This window comes from Aquila chrysaetos, chromosome 22, assembly GCF_900496995.4.
Source record: "Aquila chrysaetos chrysaetos chromosome 22, bAquChr1.4, whole genome shotgun sequence".
Classification (NCBI taxonomy): Eukaryota; Metazoa; Chordata; class Aves; order Accipitriformes; family Accipitridae; genus Aquila; species Aquila chrysaetos.
Window position 1 is genome coordinate 21,526,750 of NC_044025.1, and position 19,322 is coordinate 21,546,071.

A 19,322-nucleotide genomic window follows, 5' to 3' on the forward strand; every position below is an offset into this window, starting at 1 on the left:
CTGCTCTGAGGAACTTACAATAGCGCCAGCAAAGAAATTGCAATATAATTTATTCCTCCCTCAAAAGGCTGATTTATTATAGTGAAAACACTTATGAGAACAAAGCTGTTTCAACTACATTTTCAACTGGAAATTTTTCTCAGCTGCTAGATGAAAGTATTGATCAAAACCAGGGAGGCTTTCAGAGAAAGTAAGCAATATGGTCTGCTATGCCCAGCTTGCACAGGGGACGAGAGCACAGGCTTCCCACCACAGACTTCAACATCCTCCCCACCAGGCAATAAACCCTTTCTGAGGTTGTCTCTGCTCCTCCCCTCTTTCCAAATACTTGGAAAGTCTTTGGTTTTGCACTGTGGAGTAGGGAAAAAACCTAAAGCTAAAAGTCTTCTGCAGGTGGCTAAGCAGTTTCCCTCCTATCTGAACTACAATCTGAACAGACAAACACATGTTCAGGTTTCCATAACCCTAATTTTCAAAGAAAACATTTTCGTGTTGATCCCTTTTTTCTAGTAACGTAGCAGCTCCTGAATGCTGCAGCATTGCAACTGCATGCCCAGCTGGGCTATTCATGGACGCAGTCTTAGAAACAGCTGATTGTCTCCAGTAGCTGCCTAGCAAATAGGCTGAAAAATCTTCTTTCCATAAGGCAAGACAGAGCAGAACCAATGTTTTATTAAAAGAAACGATTGATATTTAGGTATTTGGCATATCCATTAAGCAACCTGAAAGGTCACGCTTTTAAATGTTTGCGAACAAAATGCAGGAAGAAAATCTCACTACACTCTACCTTGCATACCAATAAGAAGAAATTTAAACAATAGTAGTCTTTCATTTAAAAGAACAAACAGAAAGATTTGTACTTCTCTTATCGCTAATCCTTACTTCTGTCTCCAGAGATTTGGTCCAATTAGTTATTTCATATTAATCATGGTTTGTGCTGCTCATTTCTTCCTATAGCAGCTTTCCACAGCCCTGTGTCTGTGTCAAAGGAAATAAAGTACAAGTATTACTAGCTCCTATACCTTAGCAAGGACAGCAGGTTGACTACTGAGGAAGATCAAGAGTTACTTTTTATTTTTCCAAACAGCCTGCACATAGGGAGATCTATTTCTGTAATTGCAGGTGTAAATCTGCCCGCAGGCTGATCTCTATTTGGCCAAAATAGCTGGAGTCAGTGCAAATCTCCAGCCATTTTTCAACTGTGGATTTTTTTGATGCTATAGCTTATGGGGATGTTTTTCTTATTTTAACATCTGATGGCTTATCAAATGCTAAAGAAATGTGAGATGAATATAATCATTTTATATGTAGAGTGGGAGAGGTTATGATGAAGTTTGTAAAATTTGAATGGCAGATTAAGGGTGAATAGAAAAAAAACTAATCATTCATGTAATACAAGAATAAGGAACATTAAATTATCTAGCAGCAGTTCTAAAACAAACAAAAGGAAGTACATGTAATTATATTTTGGAACTCATTGCCATAGCATGCTTTGAAAAAACACAAAGTGTGAATGGGTTCAGAAAACAGGCAGGCAAACTCCTGGCAAAAATTGTGCCAATGGATGCCTAACGCAAAGGTATAGATATAAGATGTGGAACTTGAGTAAGAACCACTTTATTCTCATCCTCTCCCTCTGATGTTCCCTAATGACCATTCCCCAAGTCAGGACACTGCGAGAGACAGACCTCCAGCCTGACCTTATACAGCTCTTCTACTATTCTTCAGGCAAAAGCCCCATGGCTTTACAACATTCCAGGACATAGAGTCTGAAGTCATACAAAAGAGTTCCTGGAGCCGTTTATAATTTCTTCCAATGTGCAATTTGATCTTCGCTGCCTAAATAGAAGCAATAGAAATCATATTAAAGCAAAAACCCGGGTCCAAACAACCCAGACTATACAGCTGGCGTTTGTGCTCTACCTGGCAGCGCTGCCATGCAGGGAGGTCCGTGCCGCAGCAGGGCACTGCACCCGCAGGGCAGCTGCCACCGTCACGCACCCACGGCACCCGCACGGCCGCAGGCAATTATGGTGTGCGCCCAGAAGTCTTTGTGTTGGCTCCATTCAAAGTGGGCAGGAATTTGTGTGCAACTTGCTTATATACCACACCACTGTATATTTATGAAAACATACACTGTCAGAAGGGTCACCCTTCACTGTCATAGCAAACCATGTCTTTGCCTGAATATCTGCTCAGGCTTTTAAGTTTTGCCTTAACATTTGTTAGTGATAAACAACCTCCTTTTGATTTCAACCCCTCAGCATTAATATGATTCAATTTTCTCTCATTTCGGTTAGACCTCAAGTTCTCTGGCAAATAGAAAAGGCTCCAATCACAAAGACTTTGATAGCCAAAGCACGTTTTTTGTTCCTGAGAATTGATAGACCAACAGCAAATGTCAAAGGCAATAAAAATTGTCCAAACTCACAGTCTTTAACTTAGGCACTTAACTCTCTTGACAAGAGTGCATGTTAACTCACTGCAGCCTTAACCTCTTCACTCTTGATGTAGAGGCATGTGCTTTCAGTCCATATTATCAGCAACAGCAGGCAGGTCTTGACATTTTTTGTTAGAGAGCATATCAGTGTCTGCAGAAGACCAAGCTTGGGAAATCCTTAGTTACTGCTTTAATTTTATTGTCATCTCTTGTAACTTGGTCTACTAAAGACACCATTCATAAGTTACAGACAAGGACAGTGCAATATAATGCAAAACTGGTGGTCAGGAATTAACTGTAAATCCTCAGGGCACACTGTATTGAGTGAGATGCTGCACCACTATCCTATGGCAACGCCCTCATTCTTTTCCAGGTATGACAAAGGTTTTTAGGGACTCTTGTACTGATCATCTGTTGAATGTTTCTATGCCAACTGCAGTCTTTTGAATTTGCTAGATATAAAGCAAGGTTGGATGGGAGTTAATGTCCTGCCACATACCCGTGGCACAGTGGTGATAAGGGATTCTAACAGGGATTACAAACCAACATCACTGAAGAAGGGAACCTTTTGTGTCAGATCATTTGCAAATCAGGCCATTAACCATTTTTCTTTTCATAAATAAATAAATAAAGCAGGATATCACAGGACCTACAGCATGGGAACCTTCCAAAAAGGAAGAAGGAGATGAAGAGTGTGTCCTCTTGATAGTCTTTACAGCCCAGACCTTTACCCAGTTTTCTCATCACAAAGGATATGTAGGAAGATGAAGGTCCCTCAGATTTCCCCACTTTTATTATTACCAGTTCTCATGCACTTGGAGGGGAGGGAGGAGTAGTGAAAAACAAACAAACAACAAAAAGAAAACTAACTATCCATTGACCCTCCATCAATGATAAAACAGGACTGAGTGTATTCTAGCATCTTGTGGGTCTCTTCACCACCCTCCTGCTTATACCATGTGTATGGCCCTGACCCTTGCTCCTGCTCAGGCACAGCCCTCCTCAGTGCTTGGGAGAAAACAGGCAGCAAAAGTCTGGGCAGGGGACAATTCCCCACAGTCTGCTGCTTGGCTGATGCACAGCTGTTTCACAGCAGGCAGATAAAACACAGCTGAAGGTACCCAGTGCCCTTCCCAGCTCTGCCAATCCATTTCTCTATCAGAAAGTGATGACGCATCTTCTACCTTTCTGTAAGGCACGTGGAGATAAGGAGTGCTACTCCATAAAAATCTCTTAATTACTATTCTTCTCCTGTCCTGAAAATGTCACATAAATGCCACTTTTCAATATAATAGTTTCTTCCATCTAGGGATGGGATCACCTCTGTTCTTCAAGGTGAGTATAATAATGTCGCATACTCTTGCTGCCAAGATACCACTGCTGGCACTCCGTCAGGGTAAGAAGATACGTAAAGAAATCAGGGTTGAGATTTTTGTCTCTCCTAGATCACATTTTGTGTTTAATACATTTGGCTTCTCTCAAGATGAATTGATAGGCGTATCTCTTGAAAGGGCTGTACTGTCTTACATCTCCATTTATGTCTTTCAGAAAGCCTGCCTGATGAAGGTATCCTATTCTCGCTGGGTACCAAAAACACCATGCCACCTGAACTCTTATTGATTGCGGTGTTTAGAGAATGCTGTGTTCTGTCATCTTCCAGTATATGGTTAATATATGAGATGAGACAATGTTCCCTGTCAAAGCATGCTTGGTTATATCGACTTTGTCAGTAGTACTTAGAACAGAACAACAGATCCGATTTCATTGAGGAGACTCAAAAAGGCACCACTGTTCTCCAAAAAAAGCCATAATCTGTCCAGTATGCAGTTTTCCTACTAAACTAGTTAAATACATTGATCAAAAGCCAATTACTTACTCAAAGGTATGTTTGAGGTATATATTGCATTGATGTTATTATGGTAAGCCTTTTCAAACGATCCAGAAGTCTGACCTGCAAAGAGAAATTACTCTGCGGAAGACCTACACTTGTCCTTAGGACATCACTGCTTCAGGATCTGCTGCTGCTCTGAGACCTGCTAATCACAACAACCTGAAATGTGACCTGAGTCCCAAGAGGGCTAAAGGTACTTTCAAATGCCTAATTTCTGTTCTCTTGTCCCATTCCCATAAATACCCAGGGGACCTGTTCACCTAACACTTCTCTGGGTAAAGTTTTAGACTGAAATTACTGGAGATTCAAGCTCGTCCAGTTGCTGTTAATATGACTGCATATAAATATATATATTTTAATAAAAGGATAATGTACTGCAAATACATCCAACTAACTCCATATGGAGTTATACAAATGACAATTTTTTTCCCCTGTATCTTCACACAAAAAAAACATTTCCTCCTGGCAGAGGCCAGTTCTCATTCAGACCTCAAGTGAAAAGCTAGTCTGTAAGAAAGTCATTTAGCTGAGTGATTCTGCCTTATCTCATTTAGACTTCAATCATGTGTTTTTATTAAATGTGGTTTTTATTAAACAGTTTGAAAATACCTCAGCCAGGTGCATCACGTACTGATAAGTGCTGTGACAGGGGATGGGCTGGGTAATGCCTGCCCGGACCTCTGGTGCTCCTGCCTGCGGGATGAGGATGCGTGGCCAGAGGCTCCCAGGCACGGCCGTGCCGGGAGGGATGCGCTGCTGCCAACACCACGGCCCTCCCTTCCTAGGCATTGCCAGTTGTTTACCATCTAACTTAGAGTATCATATATCAATCTGATTTTCAGAAGTGCTGGAGACTTGCTTTCTGAATTCATACCTCTGTCATAGCGCTTATTTGGCATTCAGGTACAGACAAAATTAATAAAGCTAGCGACGCTAGAAAAATTTAGGCCTTAAGCTTTTATAAACAAAAACATCTGTCTGAAGGTTTGAGGGAAACGAACGAAAAATATTGCAAATGTGAAAGTGAATTTACATTTTTTATAGGAAAAAGCATTCATAAATTACATTTGGTATTATTCTCTGTGTTGCTTATGCAATAAAAATGAGTAAGGATACACAATTTTAAGGAAAAGCCCTCTGAAGATGCAAAAATGCTTTGGAAATAGAAATTAATTACAGTTTACAACATCCCCCTGAAGTCAGAATTATTATCCCACCTTCTAAAATAAGAGTTCAAAAAACGAATCCAAATTCCACAGTCAGTCTAGGCACGGTCAAGAAAAGACTAGGGACCAATGACATTTCTTCTTAGCATAACATCATCTTTCCTCTATAGCGCAGCTCCACTTCACAGAGTTAAAAAGTGTAACTATGAACAATATATGACACAGAGTAAATTTCTACGATGGCATCATACGCCTAAGGATACAATTCCCGATAACTCTTGCCTTTATGATGTCTGCCTGATTAAACAGATCAGGAATGCATACAAGGAAGCATTACCTTTTTGGCATGTTAACAACATGTTTTATTGCTTTTGGAGATAATCAGACCATAACAGGGTTGTCACGTTCCTCTCACCTCCCAGCAATGAGCACACTTCAATGGTTTCGACGACAGATTCCCTCACTAGGACAATTGCTGCTCTTCCCAGCTGTAAGCCCAGCCAACAGAACCGCATTTCCCGAGCGCTGGGCCCAGCAGCTTTAATAACATCGTGCAAGTAGGTACCAAAGGATGTCAAACCCAACAACTTTGTTGTGTTTGTGCCTTGAAGAACAGAGCAAATCTATCACCACCTTTACCAGCTTATGGAACTGCAGCAGCTTTGAGCTCCTAAATGGAGTGGGAGGGATGTGCAGTGCAGGGAACACACATTTGATCAGATGCAGAGTCATGACTACCCCACGTACGCCAGCACTCACCTCTGGAGCATTTCAGAAAGTTTCAAAGCAGTTAAAATTGGGTCACTAACGTGAATTTTTTTCAAAAATTTATGGCCTCATTTTTTAACTATATGTAAAAAGAAAAGCCCAGTTGCTCAATAAGCAGCTTCAAGGGGATGTTTATGGAAGTGTAATCAGAACAACATAAGCCATATTTTTATGCAAAGAAAATCTAGTGTGTGAGAGCACAGTGTGAAAGACAACATGTAATCACCAGTTTAGAACTGGGCATTTATCAGTAAAAAAGCTGAGATTATTCTAGTAACAGGTGAGGGTTTTTTCCTGATTTGAAGTTATAAATACTTGTTTTAAATACTTTTAGTAGAGCCTGGACATCCAGACAAATTAGTAACAGAAGGCATAAGGCCCTTTGCTGGGTCTCCAACCAAAGTCAGTAAAAATAAAATACTGCTACTAGATTTGTTTTCCACGTGGAAATGCCTCACAATTCAGTCCACGGTAAGGAGGCAGCAGTAATGTGTTAAGTTCCTACTAATAGCTGTGTTGTCTTTCTTGTTGGCCGTATGCATAAAGACCTCCACTTTATGGAATCTTATTCATTACCTGGGAAATGAGGTGACAAAAAGACAGTACTGTCTAGCCTTGAATTCCCCCACACCAGGTGCTGAACTCCTTACTCATCCCCCTCCTTCTCCCTACTTGCCTCTGCTCTTAGACCTTATTCACACTCATCCACATCAACTGTTTGAACTCAATGTTTGAATGATTATTTGCACTCCAAGTTCTGAATCCAAGATAAACAAAGCTAATCAAATAACTGCTGTGAAGAGATAGAGATGTGCTTTGTATTAAAATGCACTGAATCTTCAAGTTTCTTACCAAGAAGTATCTGCAACATGCTCATCAGTTCAATACCAAAAGTAGCAAACATCCCACAGTTCATCAAATTTAACCTTCCCCAATTTATTATTCTTATAATTACCTGTATTAAATAACCGTACTTAAGCACTGTAGCTGCAACAAAATAAAATGAGGAATACAGTAAGGCACGCCTGCGTGCAGAGTCCTACAGCGCAGGAGCTTACCCTGGAACGTATGGACCAGATCTCCACCCCGTCCACGTTGTGTTGCCTTGGCAACGTGGACACCTTAAAGAAACCTCCTGCGCAGTAAAGCTGGCTTAAATTTTTCAGTAGAAACATCACAAATGGCTTTTTCAGTAAACTCAAAGATGTTATATTTGTGGTTGAAATATCAGCAAAAAAAATAATCAAGCAACCGAAAACTGTTTCCTCCTGTTTTGATCTTTCTTGACCATAAAATGTTAGAAAAAGGTTAAATACTTTACCAGTTTGGGGCAAATTGGTCTGGTGTGCTTCAAGCAGTCTGCACAGAAAGGCAGCATCACAGAAGACTGGCTCATGACTGAGAGTGACATGTTTCTGCAAATACCATACACGCAGCCCTCTGCAGTTTTACATATATACCATAACAAGCTCTTCTCCTGGGAAATGTTCCCATGTTTATTTTACTCCTCCAAGTAAAAAATGTAAATGTCTTTTCCCCCTACATTTTCTGTCTTTGCTTCTCCGTATTCTGCAGAGCATCTTGTCACCGTGCTGTGGTATCACGGCAGCACTAATCTGTAATTATAATCCAGCCTGCTTCACAGGGGGTGCCAGCCTCCAAAACCACCAGATAATTCAGGGAAGAAACAGACATCAGAGTGAGCGCTCTGGAAGAACTGAATTCCCACATGGCAGAGTAAGAAATCTTCTGTTTTGGAAAGTGCCTGGGTGCTGCCCGGGACAGTCCCCCTCCTCCTCCTCGGCAGCAATTTCAGCTGTAAACGCAGAACTGGAATCCCAGAGCGGGGCAATGCAGGGAGAAGATGGGCTCATTGGAAACTCATGAAAAACACTAACCACCCACTTTTCGTCGCCACTACTCCCTACCTTTGTTCCCTTTGCCTCTTCTGAAGAAGGAAGGTGCCTTTCCCTTGAAACTCCCAGTCAGCCTACAAGCTTTACCGAGATGGGAAAATACACCACCACGGCTCATCCCCTCCGCAGCCGTCCCTGGGCTTATCTCCAACCCTTTTTGGGACCTGACCCCTTCCTGCCCAGCACCGAGGCAGTTGGGCTCATGGTGACACCAGCACCATCTGAGTGGTGGCCATTACCCCGGCGTGGGCTCGTGGCTGGAGCTGGGCAGATGCCCCAGCCCCCTTGGCAGTCGCTTTGCTGCTGCTCAGGTCAAAAGAAAACTTTCCTCCAGCTGCACAATCCTGTAACCCACCGGGGACTAGCTGAAGCTGGGCACTCACATGTCCTGAGATTAGGAAATAATGGGCTTTCAGAAGTGATTTATTTCCATAGCTTTAGTGTCAGCTCTGAAAAGATACAGTTTAAATTATTGCAGGTCTCCAAAGCATCACCCTGACAAAGCACCTCAGAGACCCATTTAGATAAATTTTCCTACTTAAGCAGAAGGCTGGATGGAGACTTGCTCCTCCGGATACGCTGGAAACAAGGAGAATACCACACATGTGCCGCCAAAGCCGTGCCACAGGGAGCTGGAAACGCCACACACGGGCGGTGATGCTGCTGCTCTACACGTACCCAAGCTCCGCTCCGCGCGGCTGCTCCCTGCGGCACCTCTCTGGAGGAGCTGCAGCTCGTGCAAGACAGCGGAGAGGGATCCAGGATCGGGCTTAACTGGCAGACAGCCAGTTAGCTGGGAAAAAACCAAACTCAGTAACTGAAAATATGCCCCAAACTGTCATGTTTAGGGGTCACAAGTGCTTTCAATCACAATCGCTTTCTGTCTAAGCATTAGGAGGAGCGCACATGACTCAAAAAGAGACCTGCTTATCTGTGAGGACAGCAGAGATAAATCAATAAGCGTCTGGGTCTTTATTAACTCTGGGATCGAGCCCTTTGGCATCACCCGTGCAGCCACCAGCTACAGACAGCGGTGAGCCAAAGCATCCTACACATTACTTGAACTGACTCCTAGCAGTCAATTCTGCCTGACTCCAGGACACGACAGGAAAAGCAAAAAGCCAAATCTAGGCCAGACTTTTTCACCGTTTGGTCCCCAGTGTCATACTACTCCTTATATCCAGGCTGGCTACTGCTAAACCAAAAAAGAATCAATTTAATACGAGGAATGGGAAAACTACAACCCACAGGTTTTGAGCCAGTGCTACTTTTCACTTTCTTGAAGCGTGACAAGAAACAGCTCCTAGTTTCTGGTTCTGAGAAAAAAAATTATTTTTAACTTTGGCAGCTTTCTGTGTGGTTGAGCTGAATAATACATGACACAACTCTACGTAGCTACCATATGAAAATGATGAATGAATACAAAATGGAAGGAGCAGCAAAAGTCATTTTCCCATGGCCTCGAAAGGCAATGGGAGCTAAACTGAAAAGGTGCCTGAGACAGATCTCAGGCACCATCACTACCCTCCATCCAGGTCTGTGCACAGAACAAAAGCAGGAGTTTTAATATATCTTTTATGAAGTGACAGCTGTAATCTAGACCAAAAAACCCCCCATATATATATATCTATAAAATTCAGTTTCCTCAAGCTGAAATCCCCAAGACTTTTGTGTTGTTTTGCTCTCTCCTCCTATGACATCTGCACTGGTAGCAGTTACAGTAAGCAGAGAACATGCTTTCCACTAATATAAGCAAAAACCAGCATATATGGAAGAACAACTCAATATATATTAAGAGTAATTTATTGGTACCTCAAAAGACCACCGGACATACTACGGGGGTGGGGGGGGGTGGGGGGGAATGTCCCTTCAATAAAAGCAATGCACTGGTTTCATAATTTTGAGTTTATAGTAAGCTTGATTCAGAGAGGCCCCTGAACCTTGAACACTTACATGGTGCACTTCCATCACTTTAACCTGCAAAATTGGATTGGAAATGAAGTTTCTCCTCCCCAGCCATTCAGTCCTGGAGATGTGGTGTGTGCTACCGATTTCACAGTTGTTTTGCACTTCTGGACTTTCTAGTCTGTACGAAAGCAGAAGGGAGTAGAAAAGCAAACCTCCTCCAGCAGGGGTGTGGGAGCATGGGTGATTGGAGGGGAAAGCCTTTTAGAAGCTGCTAAAGATTTGTTTATAAAATCAGGAGGGTATTCTGGTTATAAAACCAGGCAGGCATTCACAGAAGGTGAACTCTTGCCTAATCACATTGCCATCTTTTTGCAGAGAAACCTGCCGTGCTGCAGACTGCACTTCTCCATGGCAATGGTGTTTGCAATGCAGCAATCAAAAGATGAAGAAAAATGCCGCATCACTCTGCCTTTTACACTCTCTCCATTATTTACTTACATCATGACTAATTTCTCTACTAGAAACGAAGTGATGAACGCTACCGGGCCAGAACTTCCTCGTTGCTTGAAATTGCTTCTCAGCCACCTGAAAAGAGAAATTTCGGAGAGAATGGCTTCTATTGCCCAATCCATCTTCAGATGAGAAACCCACTGCCTAATCATTATTTATCTTACCTAGGCAAATGGTAACATCTATCTGTTTTTTTCCTGATGCTGCAACGAAGGGATGACTGGGCACAGAGACATTCATTATAAGGAAGGTTGCCTACATTTAAGGAAAAGAAGAAGAGAAAGAAACAAGAAAAGAAAAAGTCAGTAGCAGGGCAGCACTGAGTTGTCGACACACAGAGGTACTCACTCTCCTGGCAGCCTTGATAATCTTGTAGATTCGAACATGCGAGAACTATATTTGCTTAAAAATACACTGAATTGCCATTCTGATTATTCAGAACAGGTATTTCCTGTGGAATAACATGGGAATTGGGGGGAGGGGGCAATTTTTTTCTTATTTTTTTTAATAACATGAGCAGCTGCTTTCTGAGGAGGAATCAAAACCAATCTTTTTCTTGGTAGATTTAGGGAAAGCTTTAAACGGCAAAGGTAACTGTAACCTTCAACGTGGCCCAAACACTGAGCACAGTGCAGAATTTCCCAGTGGGAACAGGGCAAAGAAACATTTAGCTTTGAAGTCCTCAGCTGTCCCTAAATATATCAGCTTTTTCTGATAGTGAAGTCCTCAGCACCTTTCAAAGGTGGAGCCTGGTGATGCACGCACCACAGAAGATTAATCAAGGATATAAATTAATTTGCTAAACAGATTATCTTGGTTTCATCCATATTCTAGAGCCACAGAAAACTTGCTATCCAGACTCATGAAAAAATTACAGATTTGAAATATTATGAAGAGTTTTACCAGTATAGCTGGTGGCAGATTTTCATGGATGCAATCGTGCTAAAACTCTCCACATTGTCTCAGAAATTAGGAAACACAGCATGCAGTGCAGGGGAACAGCGGTAAGAGCACACAGCAGCATTATTAATAGCATCATTCCAGAGCAGAAACGTATGGAAATTCCCAGAAGACAGTATGTGAAATTCAGATCAAAAATATGAGGTAATATTTGAACGGTAGTGAAGAAAGACCTTTCCCAGTGCCTTTATAACAGAAAACGGTTCATACAGTTAAATAAAAATCTCAAAGCAGCACTGCAGGGCTCTCAGTGGTTTGGAGATGCAGTTAACTCCTGACAGCTTCTCCTGGTAGCTGCTCATCTCAGACTCGGCAGAAAGTATAACTTCCATTCTCAGCTATTTCTCTTTTTCAGAGGTCATAAGAATGCTCTTTTATTAAAAGTTAAAAGCAGTGCATAAATTAGACACTTTTTCTTAAGAGGTTGAAGCTGCTTTTAAACTGCAGGCATATGTTAAATTAGAAGGAAGTTAACTTCAGAAATCTTAGAGCAGTATGAAAGAGTTGCCAGCCAGAGAGAATGATTTATTCATGCTCTGCAACAAGCTTATGCAAGGAGGGAAGTTGCTCCTCTCCTTTCTCTCCACGCTGCGCAATCTGCCTTGACACTTGACCAGTCGAAAGACCATTAAGAGGTGCTTCATTATTGATATTGTAAATTGATTTAAGATTAAATTAATTATACATGCTCAGCCAAAAACTATTGCAGCATCCCCTAAGCACCTCTCCTGGACAGTTCCTGCAGCTGCCTGCTCTCCAGAAACGACGACAGCCAGTCAGTGAGTACATACATGTAAATAAGCAATTTGTTACCTATGGTAAACACCTTCATTTTAATGCTTCAGTGTGTTGTGTTATTTTTAATATAGAGAAGTAATTGCACACAAAACTTTGTTCAAAGCCTGGCAGTATTTTGGACCATTAGACACAAAGCCTCATGTAACAGCTGCCATGGTTTTGCTTTTATGTTCAAGACATTTTTCCAAGTGGCTGGGGTTTGTTTGCATGGATTTTTTTTTCTACCCTAAATCCATTACTTGCCCCCAGCTGAGGTTACTTACAGTATTTTATCACACCACATGTACTCATCAACCTAGGGGAATACTCCGCGATTTGTTGGTTTTTCTCCTTTCTCCCAGAAAATCCTTCATCAGTTCTGATGATGTAAAAACTATATCAGAAGCCAAAACTGCAGTTCACACGTTATCACACTTCCCATTCTCTAGGATGAAGCCTAAGTATTGATTCCAGTTATTTCTGTGACAGAAGATTTGTTTGAACTCCTTCTCAAGTCAAATGAAGGACCCCAAAGGACTTAGCTGGCCCAGGACTTAGCGAACAACTTCCAGCAAACTTCTTAACAGGACATTAAATTTTTAAGGTCAAGACTTTTTCAGTGGCAAATTGGCTTTTCAAGTGAATGCCATTTTTCCACAGAAAGAGTTTCTGCAGAAAAAGTGCTTCCGTCTTTGTTGTAGGATGGCAGCCTGAGAAGTGCAATATTTATACCCAGAAACGCGCTATGGAAGTTCCTCCTGGGAAGCACAGTCTGGGTACCTGCTGCCTGCGCTGATGCCTCCAGCTCAGACTCCCCAGCCTTGTCCTCCAGGAGCCCGGGAGGGAAGGTTTGCTATCCGAACTGCAGATTGAGTAACTAGCTCAGGCTGCAGAGCAGAAATTTTAGCATGCAATCTTTTTGCACAATATGCAAATTCTCCATAGCTACGTCTCTGCTTTCTGGGTCAGCCCCTTGCCTCCAGCTGCAGAGAACGGCCGCAGGCTGGAGCACCCGGCTGAGGAACCCACTCAATGCTGAGAAAGCTTCATCTTCTCACAGGTAGGTCAAATTGGGCTTGATCAGGGCACATTTGGCAAGTACCTGTGCAAGTAGCAATCCATTTTCAGATAAAACCATGTATTTATAAGGATGTTGTTCATTAGATGCCCTGCTTCTGCAAAAGGAGCACATACATTTAATTTATTTGCAGACCTGTTTCTTTTCTGCACAAAAATACCTTCACCAATTTCAGTTAAATCTTCCACACAGATAAGACTTAATTTGTTACCTCCTTGTAACACTGGTGATCCTGAAACTGATGAAAAGGGGAAAGAGAAAGAGCGAGGCAGTAATTGAGAACAAATCCCCTCCTGGCCCCACAGCCTCGTTAGCGATACGCCATGTGTGGGCTGTGGGAAAAGCCACCAGCTGAAAAATGAGTTTGTTAAAATCTGTGTACAATAAACAGTCCATATGATGTATGATTTATAAAGTGTAGCAGCACTCTTCAAAAGGCTTTTAATTTCAGAACACCCGCTCAAGCAGGAAAAAATGTGCTATTTAAGATATACAATGGCTCTATAGGCAGAAAAGCTCATGGATAGGAGTAAAGTGGCTGTCTGGCATATTTGCATTTTGTAACTGCAAGTATAAGGGGCTAATAAGAATAAGAGCAGTGCAGGTCAGAAAATAGCAGAAGGGAGAATTTATACACTGTATGGTAAAGGATAAGCTGTACAAGAAAAAAAAACCAAACAGAACTAGGAGGAAAGGAAAATAAAAAGGTAGCAGACAAGCACAAGAGAGCCCACCTGAGCAAGGGCAGCAGCAGCCCTGGGTGAGCCTGCTCTGAAAGCCGTGGTTAATGTTGGCCACCAGATCCTCCTTGCCTCTACATTATCTTTATTTAAATTTTGCACTGTACTAGCTCCATTATTTTGTTAGAGAGAGAAGTTTCTGGGAAATAATGGTAGTCATGACCTACACATAAACTGGACCTGTTTATATTTCTAGTAGAATTAGTTTAATGGTTATTTCTGACAACCAGCTTGTTGAACAACTTTACCCAACACATTTCCATATCAATCTGTGGCAGAAGCAATGTTTTTGCTCAGCAGTGAGTGACCCTTGTCTCCACACGATGTTCTGCACAGGTGTGTTTGTACGGTTTATATTCCCAGTCCTGGTTAGGGTCACTATTATATACAACCCACTACAGCCTTGCAGAGTTTTCTTGCAGTTACAAAAGCAGATTTCTTCGGCTTTACCTCCTGTAGATCATTAATCAAGGACTTCAATTTCAGCAGACACTCCAGTAAAATAAATGGACAAATAAATTCCTTCTATCAATGAAAAGTGATTCATAACCACTTTTTGTTTGTATCCGCAGTAATGGAAGAAGATGAAATTCGGCTTTCTCCAAGTATTTCTTTTGCTAACATTATGAGGCAAGTATATCGAAAGCTACTTTCTACATTGAAAGTATAAATACAGAGTAACTGAAAAAGATCTGTCTTCAGAGTTCTTACTGGGATTTTTGTGAATTTTTAAAATCCCCATCCTTGAAATGACAAAATCACATTCCATGTTATTCTTCAATTTAGAATGTTTTCAAGGGACCCGTTTCATTTTCCTGTATTTTCCACAGTCCATCAAAAAAATGCCATCAGAGCAATGGCAAAGTTTTGTTCTGGATTTCAGAGAGACAGACTTTTAATCTCCGTTGCACCACTGATCTATACCTCAGCAATTCAATTAATTTCCTTGTGTGTTTGTTTTCAGTCCTTTCAGTTGTCTACCTTGCCTACTTAAAGTTTTCCAGAGCAGGGAATATCACTCACAGGATTTCTGCAGCACCCAAAACATTGGGCCCCTAATCTACACACTAATACAATGTAAATGGCTTATTTCCAAATATTTCTTTTATATATTACAATGAAAAGAAGGGTTCAATAATGTAAAGACAACTGGGCTGATTAAAGACTAACTCCTGGAGAAGGACAAACACTGCTTCTATGTTAAGGGATGCACTTAGAAATTATAGCTGCCTTTGGCAGCTGGAAGGGTACTGGAATCTATTATTCATCAATCAAGTTGTCATCACCTAGAAGGTTAGATGGTGGCCCAAGAGACATAGCTAATATAAGTTTATAAATTTCTCAAGAATAAATAATAAAAATAAACCCAAACTTAAGGAGGATTCAGTCAGGGAAGAGAAGAGGACGGCATGGGGGGGAGGGCAGGCACAGGAGGGGCAAACGACCTCATCACCGAGGCACTATGAGATACGGGGTGTCTCAGCGCACAAGGCTTTATACGCAGTTCCATAAAACGGTCGCACAAGTAAAACTCAAAAAGCATGGTCTAAATAAAATTAACGTAACACGAGCCTGAAGCGTGTTGAAAATCACCAGCTGAAGAGCGGTTATTAGGGTTCCCTGTGAAGATGAGAGGACGGGTAAGTGGAGACCCACGGTGTGTCCTGCTCAGACTCAGGGGCTGGAGCAGAGAAGACACTGATGTAATTTGTGGATGACAGCAAGCTGGGAGTGGCTGCAAGTGCTCTGGAGGACAGGACCAGAATTCAAAATGCTCTTGACAATGGTGGAAGTGCTATGAAATCAGGAAGATGAAATGTAGTGAAGGCGGTTACAGGGAGTTATGCTTAGAAAGGAGGAATCAGCTGCACAGACAGAAAATGGAGAGCATCTGGCAAAGCAGCAGGACGGCAGGAAAGGCTCCTTTGACGCCTGAATGCAAAATTGCAGTTAACTAACATAGTCTCGCCTGCAGCCAGGCTGGCCACAGGATAAAGACTAGGAGAGGGCTTTTGGAGACCAGCTGCTTCAATAGGTCTGGAAATAAACCCCTGGTTGGCAGTCACCCAGATGAAGTGCAACTGGGAATGTTGCATCAGTCCCCAGTGCTGACTGTGCCCAAAGACATCTCCCCATGCTCAACACTGTTTTCTGTTGGCAAGAACACGAGGGACACTGGGAAATGAGCAATTTGGAATTGCTTGAACCAAACCACCCCCTGTGAACTGGAGGCTCTCATGCACCCTCTGTCCTCCCCCCGGTAGTCCCCTGGGTGAGCCCAAAGCGGCTATTGATGTGTCCTTGTCCTAGAGCAACTCCCAGTGCCCTCATTTAACAGTGGAACACAGGAAAAACAGGAAAAAACACTATAAAAAGGTGTATTTTTAGCAAATATGTAACAAAAGCGTTTCAGATCATTTACTCTGAGTGTCCCATTATCAAAATATGTATAGTCATCTCTCAACCCTTAATACAGTTGAAATTATCTTACCTGTCCTCTCCATTATTCTTGGTGACAAGTGAACAGTATAAATGCCCCACAGCTCTAGGATAAATATACTTCCCATACAGATTAGGTTAGATGATATAGTGCTAACAAACATATCCATGAAAAGAAAATAGACATGCTAATCTATAAAGATTTAGATGAAGGAAGAAGCCATCAATCTGTCAAGAGTTATCAGTTTGTTTTTCTCCCTGTGTTACTACAGAGATTTCTTTTTAAACTATCTACCCCTGCTACTCAGGAGATTATGCATGAATTACAGCTGTAACACAATTTTTCCTAAAAAATTGTGGATTTACCAAAAAAGGCATCCATCTCCAAAGTGTGGGAGAATGCCTTGACAAGGAAACTATCTCCTCTTCGAAACTTCTATTTCCCTAATTAGGAAAGCTCTTACTATGTTTTTAGCAGTAGGAATAAAGGGGAAAACAGACAAAAATAGCATTCCAGCACTGCTATTAAAATAAATAAAAGTGTGGCTCCAGAAAAGCTGTGCCATATGTATTTATAAACACTTTAGTCTGTTTTTTGTTGTTGAGTGCTTCATCACTTTCTTTCCTCTTTATCTTAGAAGACATTTGTTGTTTCCCTAACCCACTCAACACTTTGTAATACAGCTGGTACCAGCACCAGGTATTGCTCTTCACAGGATGGGGTATCCATTGCACCAGGGGAAATGAGGAATCCAGAACTGCCTCTCGGCTCTTCCCTATCTCACCTCAGCTCCAAGACCACCAACCACCAAAGGAGAGGCTCAGCCCAGGTCACTGTCCCATGCGTCCGATCCCAGGGACACCGAGGGAAAAGGTTTCACTGTCCCCTTACTATGCTCTACACCCAGCTGAAATTCAAGACAGCCAAATCAGCAGAAAACAGTATAAAATTGTTTTAAAAGCTATAAAAAACCCCCAACTTTTCTTCAGGCAACCTGTACTGCTTTCAAGCCTAATAGAAATTTTAAAACCCCGGCATTTCATTAAGCTGAAAATAGGGAAAATCAGTGTGCCTATGCAAAGATTGTGAGCTCGCGTGGTGATGCTGCTGGCTATTTCAGTGCTCAGCCTGAAGGACCCTCCAAAAAAGGGACAATCTTCCTTGTCCCCTGGGGCACAGCATGGCAGGAGCTGAATGCTGCATCCCTGCATGGAAAAACATGCTGAAGTCAATATTTGATGAGGGTGGCACTGCAGAGAATTTTAAGGAGGGGGATCCAATTTCCAAACAGGAATTTGGCAGGACTGTGGACTTTAATGGCTTCCAAAGAAGCAGAACCATATCCCAGACAACACAAAATACAACAGTTTGTTTCAACCAGTCCACACTCTGTGCCTGACCCCAGAGTTGTATCAGCAAATCTCTAGCTCCATAAAGCCATGCAGCTCTACCAGACCACACCGGAGTCATCCACCAGTAACTAAAGAATTAATCAAATTCTAAACAAAGGATATTCCTGACTGATGGCATCTTATCTGGAAAGAAGCCAGCATTAGATTCAACCTGAGTTTACCAGTTAGGTAAGAGAAAAACATGGGAAACATTAACTGAGAATCTTACATTGTCACTGGTGGGAAAAGATGCATTCTTTTTATTCTTTATGCTGCTTAAAATCTGCCCTTTTTCTGCATATGTTAAGCAAGTGATAATTCACATCATATTTTCTTTAATGAATGAGATAGAAATGCCTTCCATTTCTACATAAATTAGAAGCATTTATAATCTAAACAACTGAATAGTTATTTTCCTAAATTATAATGATGCAGCTCTAGTCCAACTGATGTCAATAGGATTACTCATGTGAGTGATTACTTGTTGATGTGATTAACGGGTCACTCACTAATGGCAAATGAGACACCATTTGCAGAGCATTCTTTTGCAGACACAGAAGTCCCACAGTGCTTTAAAAACGATGGCCAGCTTTCCACAGTTGCTTTCTTGTGCAGGGACATCTCCCAGCACAGAAGGCTGCTCCCCTGGCAGCACCACGAGCCCTTGGACGTGCACTCCCCAGGGCTCTCTCCCGGGCAGCTCGTGGGTCCAGCACCGAGCACCTCTGTGCTGAGGTGCATCGCATTCCCCTTTGGGAGAGGAAGGTGTCTATGGGACACGGTGTGTACAAAACAGCCCGTTCCGCTTTTCAAGTGGGAGTTAACAGAGGTTTCTAAATGGCCAAACATTGATATAGTTATCTGTTTTGTACCTGCACGCTACACCACACACACTGGACGTGCACAGAAGTAACTGTCGGCAGCTCACAACCACCTCTGCCCACAGACATGATCTCCTTCTCCATCCTTCTCTGAAATGCTGCAGCTGTGCACAGAAAACCTCAGCAACAGGTTAGGAGAGGGTGAAAAGTAGTAATATATTCTCTGAAAGATCTGAATGAAGGATTAATTACATACATTTGATTTTGGCCAGGACATCCATTCTGCAGTTCATAGGAAATCAGATTGTACAGCCACATTTTACACATCCTCTGCAGATGGAGCCTGTGGCATTCCAGCACCTTGGCTCCATGCTGGGGTATTTGTTCAGCATTGACTCATAGCAGAAAGCGCCATCTTCAGTCACAAACAATTCCTCACAGCATCATAAAATTCCTATGAAATCTCTCATCCAAGTGCTGGCCAACCTCTAACCAGCTTAGTTTGCAAGATCTGAT

The 19,322-nt window shown here is 42.1% G+C and overlaps 1 long non-coding RNA gene across 2 annotated transcripts; it reads right to left on the reverse strand.

Moving 5' to 3' along the window:
• Positions 1-2,724: 2,724 nt before the first annotated feature.
• Positions 2,725-10,932, reverse strand: LOC115334379. Of its 2 annotated transcripts, none has more exons than XR_003921107.1 (3): positions 10,764-10,932; positions 10,588-10,674; positions 2,725-2,892 (listed from the first exon to the last, which is right to left on the reverse strand). It is a non-coding gene; the product is annotated as an uncharacterized LOC115334379 (long non-coding RNA). The 2 variants fall into 2 exon arrangements; XR_003921106.1 differs by lacking the exon at positions 2,725-2,892 and adding an exon at positions 4,331-4,391.
• Between the last annotated feature and the right edge of the window lie 8,390 nt (positions 10,933-19,322).